Source organism: Lissotriton helveticus, chromosome 9 (genome assembly GCF_964261635.1).
Source record: "Lissotriton helveticus chromosome 9, aLisHel1.1, whole genome shotgun sequence".
Classification (NCBI taxonomy): Eukaryota; Metazoa; Chordata; class Amphibia; order Caudata; family Salamandridae; genus Lissotriton; species Lissotriton helveticus.
In genome coordinates, this window is record NC_136070.1 from 856,253,334 (window position 1) to 856,273,434 (window position 20,101).

A 20,101-nucleotide genomic window follows, 5' to 3' on the forward strand; every position below is an offset into this window, starting at 1 on the left:
GGTCAGAGTATACAAAGGGGTCTCCAGACAGGGCCTCCCCGCAGCCCCCCTAGAAACCAGACCGGGACATCCCCGCCAGCCGCAAGGGCCGGAATCCCTCCAGTTAGGCAAGGACCCAGAATAAGCACCACCTGCTACCGATGTCAACAGACAGGGCATTATGCCAGTGACCCCAACTGCCCCATGCTCAAGAAGCCCACTGCTGCGAGTCCCCCTGCGCGCCACCTCGCCAATATAGCTCTAGAAGAGGAAGAGATAGAGGACCCGGAAGGGTGGGAACCAGCCGCCATGATCTTAGTCTCCCTGGGGAATAGGGAGATAGTTCCCGGAACCTTCTTGCCAGATAACACCTAGAAATACCGACAGCAGGTGACCGTCAACGGGCACCGCATAGGGGCTCTCCGAGATACAGGGGCCAGTATCACTGCTGTAAAGGAGCACCTAGTCACGAAGGACCAGATAGTACCCAACGCCTCCTGCAGAGTGATCTCCGCCGACAACTCCGTCCGCACTTGCAGAATAGCTCAGGTCCCATTCGAATGGGAGGGCGTCTCCGGGGAGTTACGAGTAGCAGTCCGCACCGACATGCCCGTGGACTGTCTCCTCGGTAACGACCTAGAGAGCTCCCAGTGGAAGCAAGTAGAGCGAAGGACTCACCTCGAGATGGTGGGCCTACCCGAGTGGGCCTGCGTGACCACCCGATCCATTGCAGCCCGAGGGGATGGAACCCGAAAACCCTCGCCCCGTCCCCGTCGAGCTGGAGGACAGCGGGCAGACAGAAGGCCTCAACCTTTTTCCCAGTGAAAGCAGTGACCCCGACCCGGGTCCCCTGGACCCCGCTGGTGAACCAGCCCGAGCACGGACGATCTCCCCGAGTTAGCCCAGCGGCGCCAGGAAGGGGGGCCCTCCCGAGAGGAGTTCTGCCTGGAACAGACCTCCTGTCCCTCTCTAGTGGGGCCACGGCAGCAGGCCGCCGCCCAGGCCGCCGGTGACCAGTCCGGCTCCCACCACGTCTATTGGGAAAACGGCCTGCTATATAGCGAGCAAAAGTCCGCCGAACTAGGGTCAGCCCGAGTGCTGGTGGTACCCCTACGTTTCCGAAGCTTCCTCCTGAACCTGGCCCATGATGTGCCCTTGGCGGGACACTTGGGCCAAGACAAAACGTACCACCGTTTGGTCACCCATTTCTACTGGCCCCACATGCGAGCTGATGTGGAGGCCCACTGCAGATCCTGCCCCATGTGTCAGGCCAGCGGGAAGAGCGGAGGGTGGCACAAGGCTCCCCTTCAACCCTTCCGAGTGGTCAGTACCCCCTTTGAACGGGTGGGAATTGATATCGTGGGGCCTCTTGACCCCCGAACGTCCCTAGGACACTGGTTCATTCTTGTCCTAGTGGACCACGCCACCCGATATCCCGAGGCCATCCCCCACCGAACGGTGACGGCCCCCGTAGTGGGGAGGGCCCTCATGGGGATCTTCTCCCGGGTGGGATTCCCGCGAGAAGTAGTGAGCGACAGAGGAACGAACTTCATCTCGAGATACATGAAGTCTCTCTGGCAGCAGTGTGGGGTGACGTACAAGTTCACCACCCCATACCACCCCCAAGGTAACGGCCTGGGCGAGCGGCTCAACCGCACCCTCAAGGGGATGATCATGGGTCTCGAGGAGTCCCTCAGGCGCAAGTGGGACGTCCTCCTCCCCGGCCTCCTGTTCGCGTAACGCGAAGTTCCCCAGAAGTCCTTGGGGTTTAGCCCCTTCAAGCTGCTCTACGGGCACCCCGTCCGGGGACCCCTCAGCCCCCCCGAGGAGCGCGAGGACTGTCGCCAGTTACTGGGACAGTTCTCTGACCTTTTCTCCCTCGTCCCCCGTGTCACCAGTTGGTGCGTTCACGATGTGGACACCGTGGACAGCCCCCCGGTACGGCACAGAGCCGACCGCGTTCCTGACCGAGTCCGAGCCTGCATCAAGGCCGAGGTCTTTAAGATGCTAGCCCTGGGGGTGGTCGAAACCTCCGACACCCGTGGTTCTGGTTCCGAATGTGGTGTGTGGAATGTGTGTGTAATGTGGTGTGTGGAATGTGGTTTGTGTAATGTGTGTGGAATGTGGAATGTGTGTGGAATGTGTGTGGAATGTGTGGAATGTGTGTGGAATGTGTGTTGAATGTGGAGTGTGTGTGTGTGGAATGTGTGTGGAATGTGTGTGAAATGTGTGTGGAATGTGTGTGGAATGTGGTGTGTGGAATGTGTGTGGAATGTGGTGTCTGGAATGTGGTGTGTGGAATGTGGTGTGTGGAATGTGTGTGAAATGTGTGTGGAATGTGGAGTGTGTGAATGTGAAATGTGGAGTGTGTGTGTGTGGAATGTGTGGAATGTATGTGGAATGTGGAGTGTGTGTGTGTGGAATGTGTGTGGAATGTGTGTGGAATGTGGTGTGTGGAATGTGGTGTGTGGAATGTGGTGTGTGGAATGTGTGTGGAATGTGTGTGGAATGTGGTGTGTGGAATGTGGTATGTGGAATGTGGTGTGTGGAATGTGTGTGGAATGTGTGTGGAATGTGGTGTGTGGAATGTGTGTGGAATGTGATGTGTGGAATGTGTGTGGAATGTGGTGTGTGGAATGTGTGTGGAATGTGGTGTGTGGAATGTGGAATGTGTGTGGAATGTGTGTGGAATGTTGTGTGTGGAATGTGTGTGGAATGTGGTGTGTGGAATGTGTGTGGAATGTGGTGTGTGGAATGTGTGTGGAATGTGGTGTGTTGTGTGTGGTGTGTGGAATGTGTGTGGAATGTGGTGTGTGGAACGTGGTGTGTGGAATGTGGTGTGTGGAATGTGGTGTGTGGAATGTGGTGTGTGAACTGTGTGTGGAATGTGGTGTGTGGAATGTGTGTGGAATATGTGTGGAATGTGTGTGGAATGTGTGTGAAATGTGGTGTGTGGAATGTGTGTGGAATGTGGTGTGTGGAATGTGGTGTGTGGAATGTGTGTGGAATGTGTGTGGAATGTGGTGTGTTAGAAAGGCGATCCCAGGGGGGAGGCAGAAGCTGTCGGACTGACCCTCCCGAGACCCACCTCTCCTTCTGGAGGTGGGCTGAGCGTCGTCGAGAGGCCACCGGGGTGGGGTTCCTCTCCTAGAATCGTAACAGCCGAGCACTCACACCACTTCAAATGGACACCACACCAGAGGGTAGATTCTTAGAGTCTTTATCAACAATCAAGGCACGTTCTCTCAGCAATATATACACACGGATCGAGGATCGGATCCTTAATGTCTCGGTAACTGTGGGAATGGGGTAGCGGGACAGTCTTAGTACCAGCCTGGCACAGGGATACGCTACGCTCAGCTCTCAATCCTCGAGCTGGGGGGTTCCGCAAGGTCGAGCCGCGGTGTTGTCAGCAGGGCTCCGAAGATGGTTTCAGCGAGGTCGGGCCGCGACAGCGCCAGCAGGGCTCCGAAGAGGGTTTCAGCGAGGTCGGGCCGCGGCAGCGCCAGCAGGGCTCCTAAGATGGTTTCAGCGAGGTCGGGCCGCGGCAGCGCCAGCAGGGCTCCGAAGATGGTTTCAGCAAGGTCGGGCCGCGGCAGCGCCAGCGCCAGCAGGGCTCCGAAGATGGTTTCAGCGAGGTCGGGCCGCGGCAGCGCCAGCAGGGCTCCGAAGTTCCAGGGTTCAGAGTAGCGAGTTCTTCTCAGGGTCAGCCGCGATTCAGTCTGCAGGGCTCTCGACTCCAGGATACAACTGCTGACCCATTCCAGCGCTGCCCCAGATATAGGTCTGGAGTCCTTTGATGTCTGCACCCTCGCGCCTGGGGGTCAGAGGGGCCGGGATGAGAGTGTCCAGACACCCAGCAGGGGGGTGGAGCCAGCGCCCAGGGAGGCCGGAGGGCGATCAAAACCAGGCGTCCGGGGACGGCTGGAGGGCTATCGAAACTCTCCCCCTCCTTGATCCGTCAAGTGGCCGCTTTACCACCTGGTCGGATCTTGGTGCCTCGATGTCGGGGCTTCGCTGGGGCCACGGCCGAGGTCGGGCCGAGGCCATGTGGTCCGGGCGTGGAGGGCCCAAGATGGAGTCGGGGCCTGAGATGGCGGCCCGGGATAGGGGTTGAACCAGCAGAGTGGGGCGAGTAGGGGTCGCCGTGTTCCTGAGGAGGAGAGCCAGGGGTCGCCAGGAGTGGCAGCTCTCGTTGAAGGTTGGAGAGGTAGTTTCGGCGGGGAGGACAGGGGTCGACACCACACCAGAGGGTAGATTCTTAGAGTCTTTATCAACAATCAAGGCACGTTCTCTCAGCAATATATACACACGGATCGAGGATCGGATCCTTAATGTCTCGGTAACTGTGGGAATGGGGTAGCGGGACAGTCTTAGTACCAGCCTGGCACAGGGATACGCTACGCTCAGCTCTCAATCCTCGAGCTGGGGGGTTCCGCAAGGTCGAGCCGCGGTGTTGTCAGCAGGGCTCCGAAGATGGTTTCAGCGAGGCCGGGCCGCGACAGCGCCAGCAGGGCTCCGAAGAGGGTTTCAGCGAGGTCGGGCCGCGGCAGCGCCAGCAGGGCTCCTAAGATGGTTTCAGCGAGGTCGGGCCGCGGCAGCGCCAGCAGGGCTCCGAAGATGGTTTCAGCAAGGTCGGGCCGCGGCAGCGCCAGCGCCAGCAGGGCTCCGAAGATGGTTTCAGCGAGGTCGGGCCGCGGCAGCGCCAGCAGGGCTCCGAAGTTCCAGGGTTCAGAGTAGCGAGTTCTTCTCAGGGTCAGCCGCGATTCAGTCTGCAGGGCTCTCGACTCCAGGATACAACTGCTGACCCATTCCAGCGCTGCCCCAGATATAGGTCTGGAGTCCTTTGATGTCTGCACCCTCGCGCCTGGGGGTCAGAGGGGCCGGGATGAGAGTGTCCAGACACCCAGCAGGGGGGTGGAGCCAGCGCCCAGGGAGGCCGGAGGGCGATCAAAACCAGGCGTCCGGGGACGGCTGGAGGGCTATCGAAACTCTCCCCCTCCTTGATCCGTCAAGTGGCCGCTTTACCACCTGGTCAGATCTTGGTGCCTCGATGTCGGGGCTTCGCTGGGGCCATGGCCGAGGTCGGGCCGAGGCCATGTGGTCCGGGCGTGGAGGGCCCAAGATGGAGTCGGGGCCTGAGATGGCGGCCTGGGATAGGGGTTGAACCAGCAGAGTGGGGCGAGTAGGGGTCGCCGTGTTCCTGAGGAGGAGAGCCAGGGGTCGCCAGGAGTGGCGGCTCTCGTTGAAGGTTGGAGAGGTAGTTTCGGCGGGGAGGACAGGGGTCGATGCTGTCCAGGGCCCGCCATGTGGGAGGAGTGGGACCACGCCACGAGGCCGGGTCCAACACACGTCCCCCCAGCTGAAGGCAGGGAGAGTCACCCATCTTCTTGGGGATTCTCCTCGCCAAGGCGGAAGAAGCGGGACAGGCCGTCGGCGTTGGCGTGGTCGTTGCCGGGGCGATGTTCCACAGTGAAGTCCATCCTTTGGAGGGAGATGGACCATCGTAACAACTTTGGGTTTTCTCCTCGCATCTGCATCAACCACCGCAAAGGCCTGTGGTCAGTTTGCACCCGGAAGTGGGTGCAGAAGAGATAGGGTTGGAGTTTCTTGAGGGCCCACACCACGGCGTAGGCCTCTCGCTCAATGGTGCTCCAGCGTTGCTCTCGGGCCAGCAGACGTCGGCTGATGAAGGCCACAGGTTGATCAACTCCTTCGGCGTTGATTTGGGAAAGGACCGCCCCGACACCGTGCTCCGAGGCATCGGTTTGGACTACGAATTCCCGGCTGTAGTTGGGGGCTTGGAGCACGGGGGCGGTACACATCGCTGTCTTCAGAGTCTCAAAGGCGGCCTGACACTCGGGTGTCCAGTGCACCTTCTGTGGCTGCTTCTTGGAAGTGAGTTCGGTGAGGGGGCCCACAATGCTCCCATAATTCTTCATGAAGCGCCGGTAATACCCAGTGAGCCCCAGGAAGGCTCTGACTGCGGTCTGGGTGACCGGGGGCTCCCAGGCCATGATGGCGTCGATCTTGGGTTGGAGGGGAGCCACATGGCCGCTCCCCACTTGGTGTCCCAGATAGGTCACGGAACCTTGGCCTATCTGGCATTTTCTTGCTTTGATGGTCAGTCCGGCCCGTCGGAGGGCCGCCAGGACCTCCCAGAGGTGCTTGAGGTGCTCGGCCCAGTGGAGGCTGTACACCGCAATATTGTCCAGATAGGCGGCGCTGAACTCTTCTAGCCCCACCAGCACCATATTCACCAGCCTCTGGAACGTTGCGGGGGCGTTCTTCATCCCGAAGGGCATCACCCTGAAGTGGTAGTGGCCATCGGGGGTGGAGAAAGCGGAGCGCTCTTGGGCGCCCGGGGTGAGTCCGATCTGCCAGTAGCCGGAGGTTAGGTCGAATGTGCTCAGGTAGCGGGCCGCCCCCAGGCGGTCGATCAGTTCATCGGCCCAGGGAATGGGGTGGGCATCGGTCCGGGTGACGGTGTTCAACCCCCGGTAGTCTACACAAAATCGCAGTTCGGGAGTGGCGACAGGGGCGGCGGCTTTTGGGACCAGGACGACGGGACTGGCCCATGGACTGTCAGAGGGTTCGACCACCCCCAGGGCCAGCATCTTGGAGACCTCTGATTGAATGCAGGTCCGAACTCCGTCGGGAACTCGGTAGGCCCAGTGTTGCACAGGCGGGCTGTCCCCGGTGTCGACATCGTGGACGCACCACGGGGTGACTCCGGGGGTGAGAGAAAAAAAGTCTGTGAATTGACCCAACAGCTTTTGGCAGTCTTGGCGTTGTTCTGGGGTCAGGGCGGAGGAGAGGGTGACCCCCTCCACGGAGCCGTCTTTCTCGGAGGTGCTCAGGAGGTCCGGTAGGGGCTCGGAGTCGTCTTCGGCCCCGCCATCAGTAGCCATCAGCAGGCTAAGTTCCGTTCGGACAAAGTGAGGCTTGAGTCGGTTGGTGTGGAGGACCCGGAGGGGGTTCCTGGGGGACTCCATGTCCACCAGGTAGGTGACAGGGCTCTTGTGCTCCACCACTTTGAAGGGCCCAGTCCACTTGTCCTGGAGGGCACATGGTTCGACCGGGGACATGACCCAGACCTGTTGGCCCGGCTCGAACTCAATGGAAGAGGCGTTTTGGTCATACCAGCGTTTCATCTCCTCTTGGCTGGCCTCGAGAATGTCTTTGGCAAGTTCCCGGAACCGCCGGGTCTGGTTTCGGAGCGTCAGGAGGTACCGGTAGACGTCGGGGGGATCATCTTGGACTGCAGCCTCCCAGCCTTCTTTGACCAGGCTGAGGGGACCCCGGACGGGGTGTCCGTACAATAGTTCGAAGGGGCTGAACCCCAGAGACTTCTGAGGGACCTCCCGATAGGCGAAGAGGAGGTAGGGCAGCAACACGTCCCATTGGCGTCGCAAGGGCTCTTCCAGGCCCATGATCATCCCCTTGAGTGTTCGATTAAAACGTTCCACCAGTCCATTCCCTTGGGGGTGGTAGGGGGTCGTAAACTTGTATGTGACCCCGCACTGTTGCCACAGGGACTTCATGTATCGGGAAATGAAGTTCGTACCCCGGTCACTGACGACCTCTCGGGGGAAGCCCACCCGGGAGAAGATCCGCATCAGTGCCCGGCCCACCACAGGGGCCGTCTCGGTCCGGAGAGGGATGGCTTTGGGATAGCGGGTGGCATGGTCCACCAGGACGAGAATAAAACGGTGCCCTTGAGAGGTTCGGGGCTCCAGAGGCCCCACAATGTCGATCCCCACCCGCTCGAATGGGGTGTTGACGACTGGGAAAGGTTTAAGGGGGCCCTTGTGCTTCCCTCCGCTCTTCCCGCTGGCTTGGCACGTTGGGCAAGTCCGGCAGTGATTGTGCACATCATTCCTCTTTTTTGGCCAGTAGAAATGGGTCACCAGGCGGCTGTAGGTTTTGTCCTGCCCCAGGTGCCCGGCGAGGGGCACATCGTGTGCCAGGTTCAGGAGGAAGTCACTGAACCGGAGGGGGACCACCAGCACCCGGCTGGCCCCCAGTTCGGCAATCTTCTGTTCGCTGTAGAGGAGATCGTTGTCCCAATAGACCCAGTGGGACCCCGATGGGTCTCCGGCGGCTTGAGCGGCGGCTTGCTGTCGGATCTCCTCGAGGGAGGCACACGCTTTCTGTTCTTGACGGAACTGCTCTCGTGTGGGGCCACCTTCTTGGCGCCATTGGGCTAGTTCCGGGAGGTCGCCGAGCTCGGCAATTGCTTCACGGTTGGGCCCCAGTGGACCGGGCTCGGGGTCGGCGTCTTCGGGGTCGGAAGGCGGCGGCGGCGCGGGCCACTCCGGTTCTTCGGTCGGGGTGGATTCAGTCGAGATGGTGGCCCGAGCGGTCATGGATCGGGTAGTCGCACAGACCCACTCGGGAAGGCCTAGCATCCCCAGATGCTCTCTCCGCTCGACGTCGGCCTAGGGGGAACTTTCTAGGTCGTTCCCGAGGAGGCAGTCCACGGGGGCATCGTCCCGGACGGTCACTTTCAGCATGCCCGACACTCCCCCCATTCGAAGGGGATTCGGGCCATCTGGCACAGGCTCTCTGAATTGTCTGCCGACCGTACTGGGCACAGCACTTTGGGCAGGATCTGGTCAGGGGTCACCAAGTGACAACGGACGGCCGTCACGCTGGCTCCGGTGTCGCGGAGGGCTTCGGCCCTGTGCCCATTAATGGTGACCCACTGGCGGTACTTCTGGGTGTTGCCCAGAATCGGGGCCCGGGGGACCATGTCTCTTTCGCCTAGACATACCAGGGACATGGCGGCGGGCTCCCACTCGGTCTGGTCTTCGTCATAGTTCTCTTCTTCGCCCCTTTCTTCTCCCAGGGAGGCGGCTGCGATCTGGCGGTTTGGAGGACCAGTGGTAACGGGCCGTTGGTTCATCGGGCAGTGGGGGTCACTGGCATAGTGACCGGGCTGCTTGCATTTGTGGCAGATAACGTTCGAGCGGGGCCCCGGCCGTGCTGGGGGGCCCCTCTTCTGGCCAGGGATGGCAAAGTGTGGGTCAGGGGCGGCACCGCGGGGGAGTCTCTGTTCCTATTCTGGCCTCCTCCGCCACCTCGCGGCCGGTGGGGCCCCGGGGGAGCTCGGCCGTAGTCGCCCATCGAGTTCCGGGGGACCCGGGTGCTCACCCATTGATCGGCCTCGACGGCGAGTTTACGTGGCTCGGTCAGCTTGCTGTCGAGGAGATGCTGCCTGAGTTCGACAAAACAGTTGTTGGAGAGGTGCTCCCATACAATGAGGTTGAACAGCTGCTCGTAGGTGGTGACCTGGCTGCCTTTGATCCACCCCTCTAGGGCTCTACTATAGAAGTTCACGTACTCCACCCATGTAGTACCGGGGATTTTCATACAGTCTCGGAATCGCTGCCGGTACATCTCGGGGGTGAGGCCATAGCGAGTAAGGAGGGTGGCTTTCATATGTTCGTAAGAGGTCATCATGGCGTCTGGAAGTTCTAGCAGGGCGTCTCTCCCTTCGTTGATGAACTTCCCCCGCAAGCCAGCACCCCAGTCTTTTTGGGGTACTCGATGAGAGGCCATGGCCACCTCGTAGGCCTTAAACCATTGTTGGATGTCGTCGTTTTTATAGTATTCTTTGACGACATCTTTGGGGATGTGGACCTTCGTGTCCGCAGGAGGAGGTGGGCTCCGGAACCCGGAGGCGCTGGCCTCACCATTTTTGGCCTTGATCTCAAGTTCTTTTAAGCCACGCTCCTGCTCGAACGTGAGCTTCTTCTCCTCTAAGTCCCTCTGCCTTCGTTTCTCCTCCAGGTCTCCTTGCAGCCGTAGTTGCTCAAGGGCTATCTTTTTCTCGGCCAGCTGTAGTTCTCCGTCCAGACGGAGTCGGGCGAGCTCCAATTCGTGGAGCCGGCTCTTTTCTCGCTCTCGAGCGTCTTCGTGGGAGAGGCCCGTGTCTAAGCATGGGCGCAAAATCCGTTCCGCTCGTGGATTTTGCGAATTTTCGGTAAATTCGCGATCCGCGAACTCCCGCGAATTTACCGCGAATTCGCAAATCCGCAAGCGGCGGATTCCGGGGGCAAAAGTTCAAGCCTTGCTGGCCTGTTGTAACTATTTTACGATGGCGCCGGCAAGCTGCCAGCGCCATCCTAAAATAGTTACTAAGTTAGCTTCAACAGGAAGCTCTAATAGATAAAATAAAGCAGGTGCTCGAGCACCTGCTTTATTTTATCTATTAGAGCTTCCTGTTGAAGCTAATTTAGTAACTATTTTAGGATGGCGCTGGCAGCTTGCCGGCACCATCGTAAAATATTTATAACACACACATGGTCGCTGAAACTAGTTGAAGCTCAAATGCAGTGACTCATTCATCTGCCCCAAAAAAATCGTGAGCGTCGTCGAGGCAGGTGTGCCTTCTTCCCAAATCTGCCGTCGAAAATCAGCTGTGATGCTGGACAGAGGCCTTTGCATCCTTGACTTTCAGGAGCGCAATCCCTTTGCTGTTCCTGTGAGCAGGAGCTTATGTCTCTTCATCTACTGCTCTGATCACCTTTTATACACACAAGAGACATTGTGCACTTGCATGGAAGCCCCGCCCACACACTCGCGGTGTGCACCGTCTTCCCGCCATTGACCACTATGATGGACAGCTCACCCAAGGGACCCCTACGCCCCTCGGGGCGATTGCATAGTAACACACACATGGTCGCTGGAACTAGTTGAAGCTCAAATGCAGTGACTCATTCATCAGCCCAAAAAAAATTGTGAGCGTCGTCGAGGCAGGTGTGCCTTCTTCCCAAATCTGCAGTCGAAAATCAGCTGTGATGCTGGACAGAGGCCTTTGCATTCTTGACTTTCAGGAGCGCAATCCCTTTGCTGTTCCTGTGAGCAGGAGCTTATGTCTCTTCATCTACTGCTCTGATCACCTTTTATACACACAAGAGACATTGTGCACTCGCATGGAAGCCCCGCCCACACACTCGCGGTGTGCACCGTCTTCCCGCCATTGACCCACTATGATGGACAGCTCACCCAAGGGACCCCTGCGCCCCTCGGGGCGATTGCATAGTAACACGCACATGGTCGCTGGAACTAGTTGAAGCTCAAATGCAGTGACTCATTCATCAGCCCAAAAAACAATCTGACCTTTTACCCACACAAGAGGCATGTGCACTCGCATGGAAGCCCCGGCCCAAATCCGCGGATCCGCAAATCCGCCGATTTTGCGGATCCACGATCCGTGAATACGCAAATCCGCGAATCGTGGATCCGCAAAATCCACCCATGCTTACCCGTGTCTACGTTTGTATGTCTTTCCTCCACTGGGGTTGTGAGGGTTTCCGGATGCATGTCCGGGACCGTGTCATCTTCGGTCTGGGGTGGCGTCGCTCCTGCCTCCACCCATGTTTGTAGGGCCTGCTTGAAATCGTCCTTGGTGCTTAGTCCAGTGGTAGCGATGCCCAGGTCCTTGCAGAATTGTTTCAATTCTTTGTGGTTATATTCTTCCAACCGTTCCTTCTGGAACTCCGCGGTCGGTCTGGTTTCTTTGGTAGTCATGGTTGTGGTGTGTTTCTGTCAGTAGTGGGTGAGTCACTCTCTGTATGATTTGCGTCGGCTCGGATCGCACCGCCTGCCACCAATGTTAGAAAGGCGATCCAAGGGGGGAGGCAGAAGCTGTCTGACTGACCCTCCCCAGACCCACCTCTCCTTCTGGAGTTGGCCGAGCGCTGTCGAGAGGCCTCCGGGGTGGGGTTCCTCTCCTAGAATCGTAACAGCCGAGCACTCACACCACTACAAATGGACACCACACCAGAGGGTTGATTCTTAGAGTCTTTATCAACAATCAAGGCAGGTTCTCTCAGCAATATATTTACACACGGATCGAGGGATCCTTAATGTCTCGGTAACTGTGGGAATGGGGTAGCGGGACAGTCTTAGTACCAGCCTGGCACAGGGATACCCTACGCTCAGCTCTCAATCCTCGAGCTGGGGGGTTCCGCAAGGTTGAGCCGCGGCGTCGTCAGCAGGGCTCCGAAGATGGTTTCAGCGAGGTTGGGCCGCGGCAGCGCCAGCAGGGCTCCGAAGAGGGTTTCAGCGAGGTCGGTCCGCGGCAGCGCCAGCAGGGCTCCGAAGATGGTTTCAGCGAGGTCGGGCCGCGGCAGCGCCAGCAGGGCTCCAAAGATGGTTTCAGCGAGGTCGGGCCGCGGCAGCGCCAGCAGGGCTCCGAAGTTCCAGGGTTCAGAGTAGCGAGTTCTTCTCAGGGTCAGCCGCGATTCAGTCTTCAAGGCTCTCGACTCCAGGATACAACTGCTGACCCATTCCAGAGCTGCCCCAGATATAGGTCTGGAGTCCTTTGATGTCCGGACCCTCGCGCCTGGGGGTCAGAGGGGCCGGGATGAGAGTGTCCAGACACCCAGCAGGGGGGTGGAGCCAGCGCTCAGGGAGGCCGGAGGGCGATCGAAACCAGGCATCCGGGGACGGCTGGAGGGCTATAGAAACTCTCCCCCTCCTTGATCCGTCAAGTGGCCGCTTTACCACCTGGTCGGATCTTGGTACCTCGATGTCGGGGCTTCGCTGGGGCCACGGCCGAAGCCACGTGGTCCGGGCGTGGAGGGTCCAAGATGGAGTCGGGGCATGAGATGGCAGCCCGGGTTAGGGGTCGGACCAGCAGAGTGGGGCAAGTAGGGGTCACTGTGTTCCTGAGGGGGAGAGCCAGGGGTCGCCAGGAGTGGCGGCTCTCATTGAAGGTTGGAGAGGTGGTTTCGGCAGGGAGGACAGGGGTCGATGATGTCCAGGGCCCGCCATGTGGGAGGAGTGGGACCATGCCACGAGGCCGGGTCCAACATGGTGTGTGGAATGTGGTGTGTGGAATGTGGTTTGTGGAATGTGTGTGGAATGTGGAGTGCGTGGAATGTGGAGTGTGTGTGGAATGTGGAGTGTGTGGAATGTGTGTGGAATGTGGTGTGTGTGGAATGTGGTGTGTGGAATGTGGTGTGTGTGGTGTGTGTGGAATGTGGTGTGTGGAATGTGGTGTGTGGAATGTGTGTGAAATGTGTGTGGAATGTGGAATGTGTGTGGAATGTGTATGGAATGTGTGTGGAATGTGGTGTGTGGAATGTGGTGTGTGGAATGTGGTGTGTGGAATGTGGTGTTTGTGGAATGTGGTGTGTGTGGAATGTGTGTGGAATGTGTGTGGAATGTGTGGTGTGGAATGTGGTGTGTGGAATGTGTGTGGGATGTTTGTGGAATGTGGTGTGTGTGGAATGTGATGTGTGGAATGTGTGTGGAATGTATGTGGAATGTGGTGTGTGGAATGTGTGTGGAATGTGTGTGGAATGTGTGTGTGTGGAATGTGGTGTGTGTGGAATGTGGTGTGTGGAATGTGTGTGTGGAATGTGTGTGGAATGTGGTGTGTGGAATGTGGTGTGTGGAATGTGGTGTGTGGAATGTGTGTGGAATGTGGTGTGTGGAATGTGGTGTGTGGAATGTGTGGAATGTGTGTGGAATGTGTAAGGAATGTGTGTGGAATGTGTGTGGAATGTGTGTGGAATGTGCGTGGAATGTGTGTGGAATGTGCATGGAATGTGTGTGGAATGTGGTGTGTGGAATGTGTGTGGGATGTGTGTGGAATGTGGTGTGTGTGGAATGTGGTGTGTGTGGAATGTGGTGTGTGGAATGTGTGTGGAATGTGTGTGGAATGTGGTGTGTGGAATGTGTGTGGAATGTGTGTGGAATGTGGTGTGTGTGGAATGTGTGTGGAATGTGGTATGTGGAATGTGGTGTGTGTGTGTGGAATGTTTGTGGAATGTGGTGTGTGGAATGTGTGTAGAACGTGGTGTGTGGAATGTGGAATGTGTGTGGAATGTGGTGTGTGGAATGTGTGTGGAATGTGGTGTGTGGAATGTGTGTGGAATGTGGTGTGTGGAATGTGTGTGGAATGTGTGTGGAATGTGTGTGGAATGTGGTGTGTGTGGAATGGGGTGTGTGGAATGTGTGTGGAATGTTGTGTGTGGAATGTCGTGTGTGGAATGTGTGAAATGTGGTGTGTGTGGAATGTGGTGTGTGTGGAATGTGGTGTGTGGAATGTGGCATGTGTGGTATGTGTGGAATGTGTGTGGAATGGGGTGTGTGGAATGAGGGGTGTGGAATGGGGTGTGTGGAATGGGGTGTGTGGAATGTGTGTGGAATGTGGAATGTGTGGAATGTGGAGTGTGTGTGTGAAATGTGGAATGTGTGTGGAATGTGGTGTGTGGAATGTGGTGTGTGGAATGTGGTGTGTAATGTGTGTGGAATGTGTGTGGAATGTGGTGTGTGTGGAATGTGGTGTGTGTGGTGTGTGTGGAATGTGGTGTGTGGAATGTGTGTGGAATGTGTGTTAAATGTGTGTGGAATGTGTGTGGAATGTGTGTGGAATGTGGTGTGTGCAATGTGGTGTGTGGAATGTGGTGTTTGTGGAATGTGGTGTGTGTGGAATGTGTGTGGAATGTGTGGTGTGGAATGTGGTGTGTGTGGAATGTGTGTGGGGTGTGTGTGGAATGTGGTGTGTGTGGAATGTGATGTGTGGAATGTGTGTGGAATGTATGTGGAATGTGGTGTGTGGAATGTGTGTGGAATGTGTGTGGAATGTGGTGTGTGGAATGTGTGTGGAATGTGGTGTGTGGAATGTGGTGTGTGGAATGTGTGTGGAATGTGGTGAGTGGAATGTGGTGTGTGGAATGTGTGGAATGTGTGTGGAATGTGTAAGGAATGTGTGTGGAATGTGTGTGGAATGTGCGTGGAATGTGTGTGGAATGTGTGTGGAATGTGTGTGGAATGTGGTGTGTGGAATGTGGTGTGTGGAATGTGTGTAGGATGTGTGTGGAATGTGGTGTGTGTGGAATGTGGTGTGTGGAATGTGTGTGGAATGTGTGTGGAATGTGGTGTGTGTGGAATGTGGTGTGTGTGGAATGTGGTGTGTGGAATGTGGTGTGTGTGTGTGGAATGTTTGTGGAATGTGGTGTGTGGAATGTGTGTACAATGTGGTGTGTGGAATGTGGAATGTGTGTGGAATGTGGTGTGTGGAATGTGTGTGGAATGTGGTGTGTGGAATGTGTGTGGAATGTGGTGTGTGGAATGTGTGTGGAATGTGTGTGGAATGTGGTGTGTGTGGAATGGGGTGTGTGGAATGTGTGTGGAATGTTGTGTGTGGAATGTGGTGTGTGGAATGTGTGAAATGTGGTGTGTGTGGAATGTGGTGTGTGTGGAATGTGGTGTGTGGAATGTGGCATGTGTGGAATGTGTGTGGAATGTGGTGTGTGGAATGTGTGTGGAATGTGGTGTGTGGAATGTGGTGTGGAATGTGTGTGGAATGTGTGTGGAATGTGTGTGGAATGGGGTGTGTGGAATGGGGTGTGTGGAATGGGGTGTTTGGAATGGGGTGTGTGGAATGTGTGTGGAATGTGTGTGGAATGTGTGTGGAATATGGTGTGTGGAATGTGGTGTGTGGAATGTGTGTGGATTTTGGAATGTGTGGAATGTGGAGTGTGTGTGTGGAATGTGGAGTGTGTGTGTGTGTGGAATGTGGAATGTGTGTGGAATGTGGTGTGTGGAATGTGTATGGAATGTGGTGTGTGGAATGTGGTGTGGAATGTGTGTGGAATGTGTGTGGAATGGGGTGTGTGGAATGGGGTGTGTGGAATGGGGTGTGTGGAATGGGGTGTGTGGAATGGGGTGTGTGGAATGTGTGTGGAATGTGTGTGGAATGTGGTGTGTGGAATGTGGTGTGTGGAATGTGGTGTGTGGAATGTGTTGTGTGGAATGTGTGTGGAATGTGTATGGAATGTGTGTGGAATGTGCATGGAATGTGCGTGGAATGTGTGTGGATTGTGCATGGAATGTGTGTGGAATGTGCGTGGAATGTGTGTGAAATGTGTGTGCAATGTGGTGTTTGGAATGTGTGTGGGATGTGTGTGGAATGTGGTGTGTGTGGAATGTGGTGTGTGGAATGTGTGTGGAATGTGGTGTGTGGAATGTGTGTGGAATGTGGTGTGTGGAATGTGGTGCGTGGAATGTGTGTGAAATGTGTGTGGAATGTGGTGTGTGTGGAATGTGGTGTGTGTGGAACGTGGTGTGTGGAATATGGTGTGTGGAATGTGGTGTGTGGAATGTGGTGTGTGTATGTGGAATGTGTGTGGAATGGGGTGTGTGGAATGTGTGTAGAATGTGGTGTGTGGAATGTGGAATGTGGTGTGTGGAATGTGGTGTGTGGAATGTGGTGTGGAATGTGGTGTGTTGAATGTGTGTGGAATGTGGTATGTGTGGAATGTGGTGTGTGGAATGTGTGTGGAATGTTGTTTGTGGAATGTGGTGTGTGGAATGTGTGAAATGTGGTGTGTGTGGAATGTGGTGTGTGGAATGTGGTGTGTTTGGTGTGTGTGGAAGGTGTGTGGAATGTGGTGTGTGGAATGTGTGTGGAATGTGGAATGTGTGTGGAATGTGGTGTGTGGAATGTGTGTGGAATGTGGTGTGTGGAATGCGTGTGTGGAATGTGTGTAGAATGTGTGTGTGGAATGTGTGTGGAATGTGGTGTGTGGAATGTGTGTGGAATGTGGTGTGTGGAATGTGTGTGGAATGTGGTGTGTGTGTGGAATGTTTGTGGAATGTGGTGTGTGGAATGTGTATAGAATGTGGTGTGTGGAATGTGGAATGTGTGTGGAATGTGGTGTGTGGAATGTGTGTGGAATGTGTGTGGAATGTGGTGTGTGGAATGTGTGTGGAATGTGTGTGAATGTGGTGTGTGGAATGTGGTGTGTTGAATGTGTGTGGAATGTGTGTGGAATGTGGTGTGTGTGGAATGGGGTGTGTGGAATGTGGTGTGTGGAATGTGTGAAATGTGGTGTGTGTGAATGTGGTGTGTGTGGAATGTGTGTGGAATGTTGTTTGTGGAATGTGGTGTGTGGAATGTGTGAAATGTGGTGTGTGTGGAATGTGGTGTGTGGAATGTGTGTGGAATTTGGAATGTGTGGAATGTGGAGTGTGTGTGTGGAATGTGGAGTGTGTGTGTGTGTGGAATGTCGGAATGTGTGTGGAATGTGGTGTGTGGAATGTGTGTGGAATGTGGTGTGTGGAATGTGGTGTGGAATATGTGTGGAATGTGTGTGGAATGTGCGTGGAATGGGGTGTGTGGAATGGGGTGTGTGGAATGTGTGTGGAATGTGTGTGGAATGTGGTGTGTGGAATGTGGTGTGTGGAATATGGTGTGTGGAATGTGCTGTGTGGAATGTGTGTGGAATGTGGTGTGTGGAATGTGTGTGGAATGTGTATGGAATGTGTGTGGAATGTGCATGGAATGTGTTTGGAATGTGTGTGGAATGTGCATGGAATGTGTGTGGAATGTGCGTGAAATGTGTGTGAAATGTGTGTGAAATGTGGTGTGTGGAATGTGTGTGGGATGTGTGTGGAATGTGGTGTGTGTGGAATGTGGTGTGTGGAATGTGTGTGGAATGTGGTGTGTGGAATGTGGTGTGTGGAATGTGTGTGAAATGCGTGTGGAATGTGGTGTGTGTGGAATGTGGTGTGTGTGGAACGTGGTGTGTGGAATATGGTGTGTGGAATGTGGTGTGTGGAATGTGGTGTGTGTGTGTGGAATGTGTGTGGAATGTGGCGTGTGGAATGTGGAATGTGGAATGTGGTGTGTGGAATGTGGTGTGTGGAATGTGGTGTGTGGAATGTGGTGTGGAATGTGGTGTGTTGAATGTGTGTGGAATGTGGTATGTGTGGAATGTGGTGTGTGGAATGTGTGTGGAATGTTGTTTGTGGAATGTGGTGTGTGGAATGTGTGAAATGTGGTGTGTGTGGAATGTGGTGTGTGTGGTGTGTGTGGAATGTGGTGTGTGGAATGTGTGTGGAATGTGTGTGGAATGTGGAATGTGTGTGGAATGTGGTGTGTGGAATGTGTGTGGAATGTGGTGTGTGGAATGCATGTGTGGAATGTGGTGTGTGGCATGTGCATGGAATGTGTGTGGAATGTGCGTGGAATGTGTGTGGAATGTGTGTGGAATGTGTGTGGAATGTGGTGTGTGGAATGTGGTGTGTGGAATGTGTGTAGGATGTGTGTGGAATGTGGTGTGTGTGGAATGTGGTGTGTGGAATGTGTGTGGAATGTGTGTGGAATGTGGTGTGTGTGGAATGTGGTGTGTGTGGAATGTGGTGTGTGGAATGTGGTGTGTGTGTGGAATGTTTGTGGAATGTGGTGTGTGGAATGTGTGTACAATGTGGTGTGTGGAATGTGGAATGTGTGCGGAATGTGGTGTGTGGAATGTGTGTGGAATGTGGTGTGTGGAATGCGTGTGTGGAATGTGTGTGTGGAATGTGTGTGGAATGTGTGTGGAATGTGGTGTGTGTGGAATGGGGGGTGTGGAATGTGTGTGGAATGTTGTGTGTGGAATGTGGTGTGTGGAATGTGTGAAATGTGGTGTGTGTGGAATGTGGTGTGTGTGGAATGTGGCATGTGTGGAATGTGTGTGGAATGTGGTGTGTGGAATGTGTGTGGAATGTGGTGTGTGGAATGTGGTGTGGAATGTGTGTGGAATGTGTGTGGAATGGGGTGTGTGGAATGGGGTGTGTGGAATGGGGTGTTTGGAATGGGGTGTGTGGAATGTGTGTGGAATGTGTGTGGAATGTGTGTGGAATATGGTGTGTGGAATGTGGTGTGTGGAATGTGTGGGGAATTTGGAATGTGTGGAATGTGGAGTGTGTGTGTGGAATGTGGAGTGTGTGTGTGTGTGGAATGTGTGTGGAATGTGGTGTGTGGAATGTGTATGGAATGTGGTGTGTGGAATGTGTGTGGAATGTGTGTGGAATGGGGTGTGTGGAATGGGGTGTGTGGAATGGGGTGTGTGGAATGGGGTGTGTGAAATGGGGTGTGTGGAATGTGTGTGGAATGTGGTGTGTGGAATGTGGTGTATGGAATGTGGTGTGTGGAATGTGTTGTGTGGAATGTGTGTGGAATGTGTGTGGAATGTGTATGGAATGTGTGTGGAATGTGCATGGAATGTGCGTGGAATGTGTGTGGAATGTGCATGGAATGTGTGTGGAATGTGCGTGGAATGTGTGTGAAATGTGTGTGCAATGTGGTGTTTGGAATGTGTGTGGGATGTGTGTGGAATGTGGTGTGTGTGGAATGTGGTGTGTGGAATGTGTGTGGAATGTGGTGTGTGGAATGTGGTGCGTGGAATGTGTGTGAAATGTGTGTGGAATGTGGTGTGTGTGGAATGTGGTGTGTGTGGAACGTGGTGTGTGGAATATGGTGTGTGGAATGTGGTGTGTGGAATGTGGTGTGTGTATGTGGAATGTGTGTGGAATGTGGTGTGTGGAATATGTGTAGAATGTGGTGTGTGGAATGTGGAATGTGGTGTGTGGAATGTAGTGTGTGGAATGTGGTGTGTGGAATGTGGTGTGGAATGTGGTGTGTTGAATGTGTGTGGAATGTGGTGTGTGTGGAATGTGGTGTGTGGAATGTGTGTGGAATGTGTGTGGAATGTGGAATGTGTGTGGAATGTGGTGTGTGGAATGTGTGTGGAATGTGGTGTGTGGAATGCGTGTGTGGAATGTGTGTAGAATGTGTGTGTGGAATGTGTGTGGAATGTGGTGTGTGGAATGTGTGTGGAATGTGGTGTGTGGAATGTCTGTGGAATGTGGTGTGTGGAATGTGGTGTGTGTGTGTGGAATGTTTGTGGAATGTGGTGTGTGGAATGTGTATAGAATGTGGTGTGTGGAATGTGGAATGTGTGTGGAATGTGGTGTGTGGAATGTGTGTGGAATGTGGTGTGTGGAATGTGTGTGGAATGTGTGTGAATGTGGTGTGTGGAATGTGGTGTGTGGAATGTGTGTGGAATGTGGTGTGTGTGGAATGGGGTGTGTGGAATGTTGTGTGTGGAATGTGGTGTGTGGAATGTGTGAAATGTGGTGTGTGTGGAATGTGGTGTGTGGAATGTGTGTGGAATGTTGTTTGTGCAATGTGGTGTGTGGAATGTGTGAAATGTGGTGTGTGTGGAATGTGGTGTGTGGAATGTGTGTGGAATTTGGAATGTGTGGAATGTGGAGTGTGTGTGTGGAATGTGGAGTGTGTGTGTGTGTGGAATGTGGAATGTGTGTGGAATGT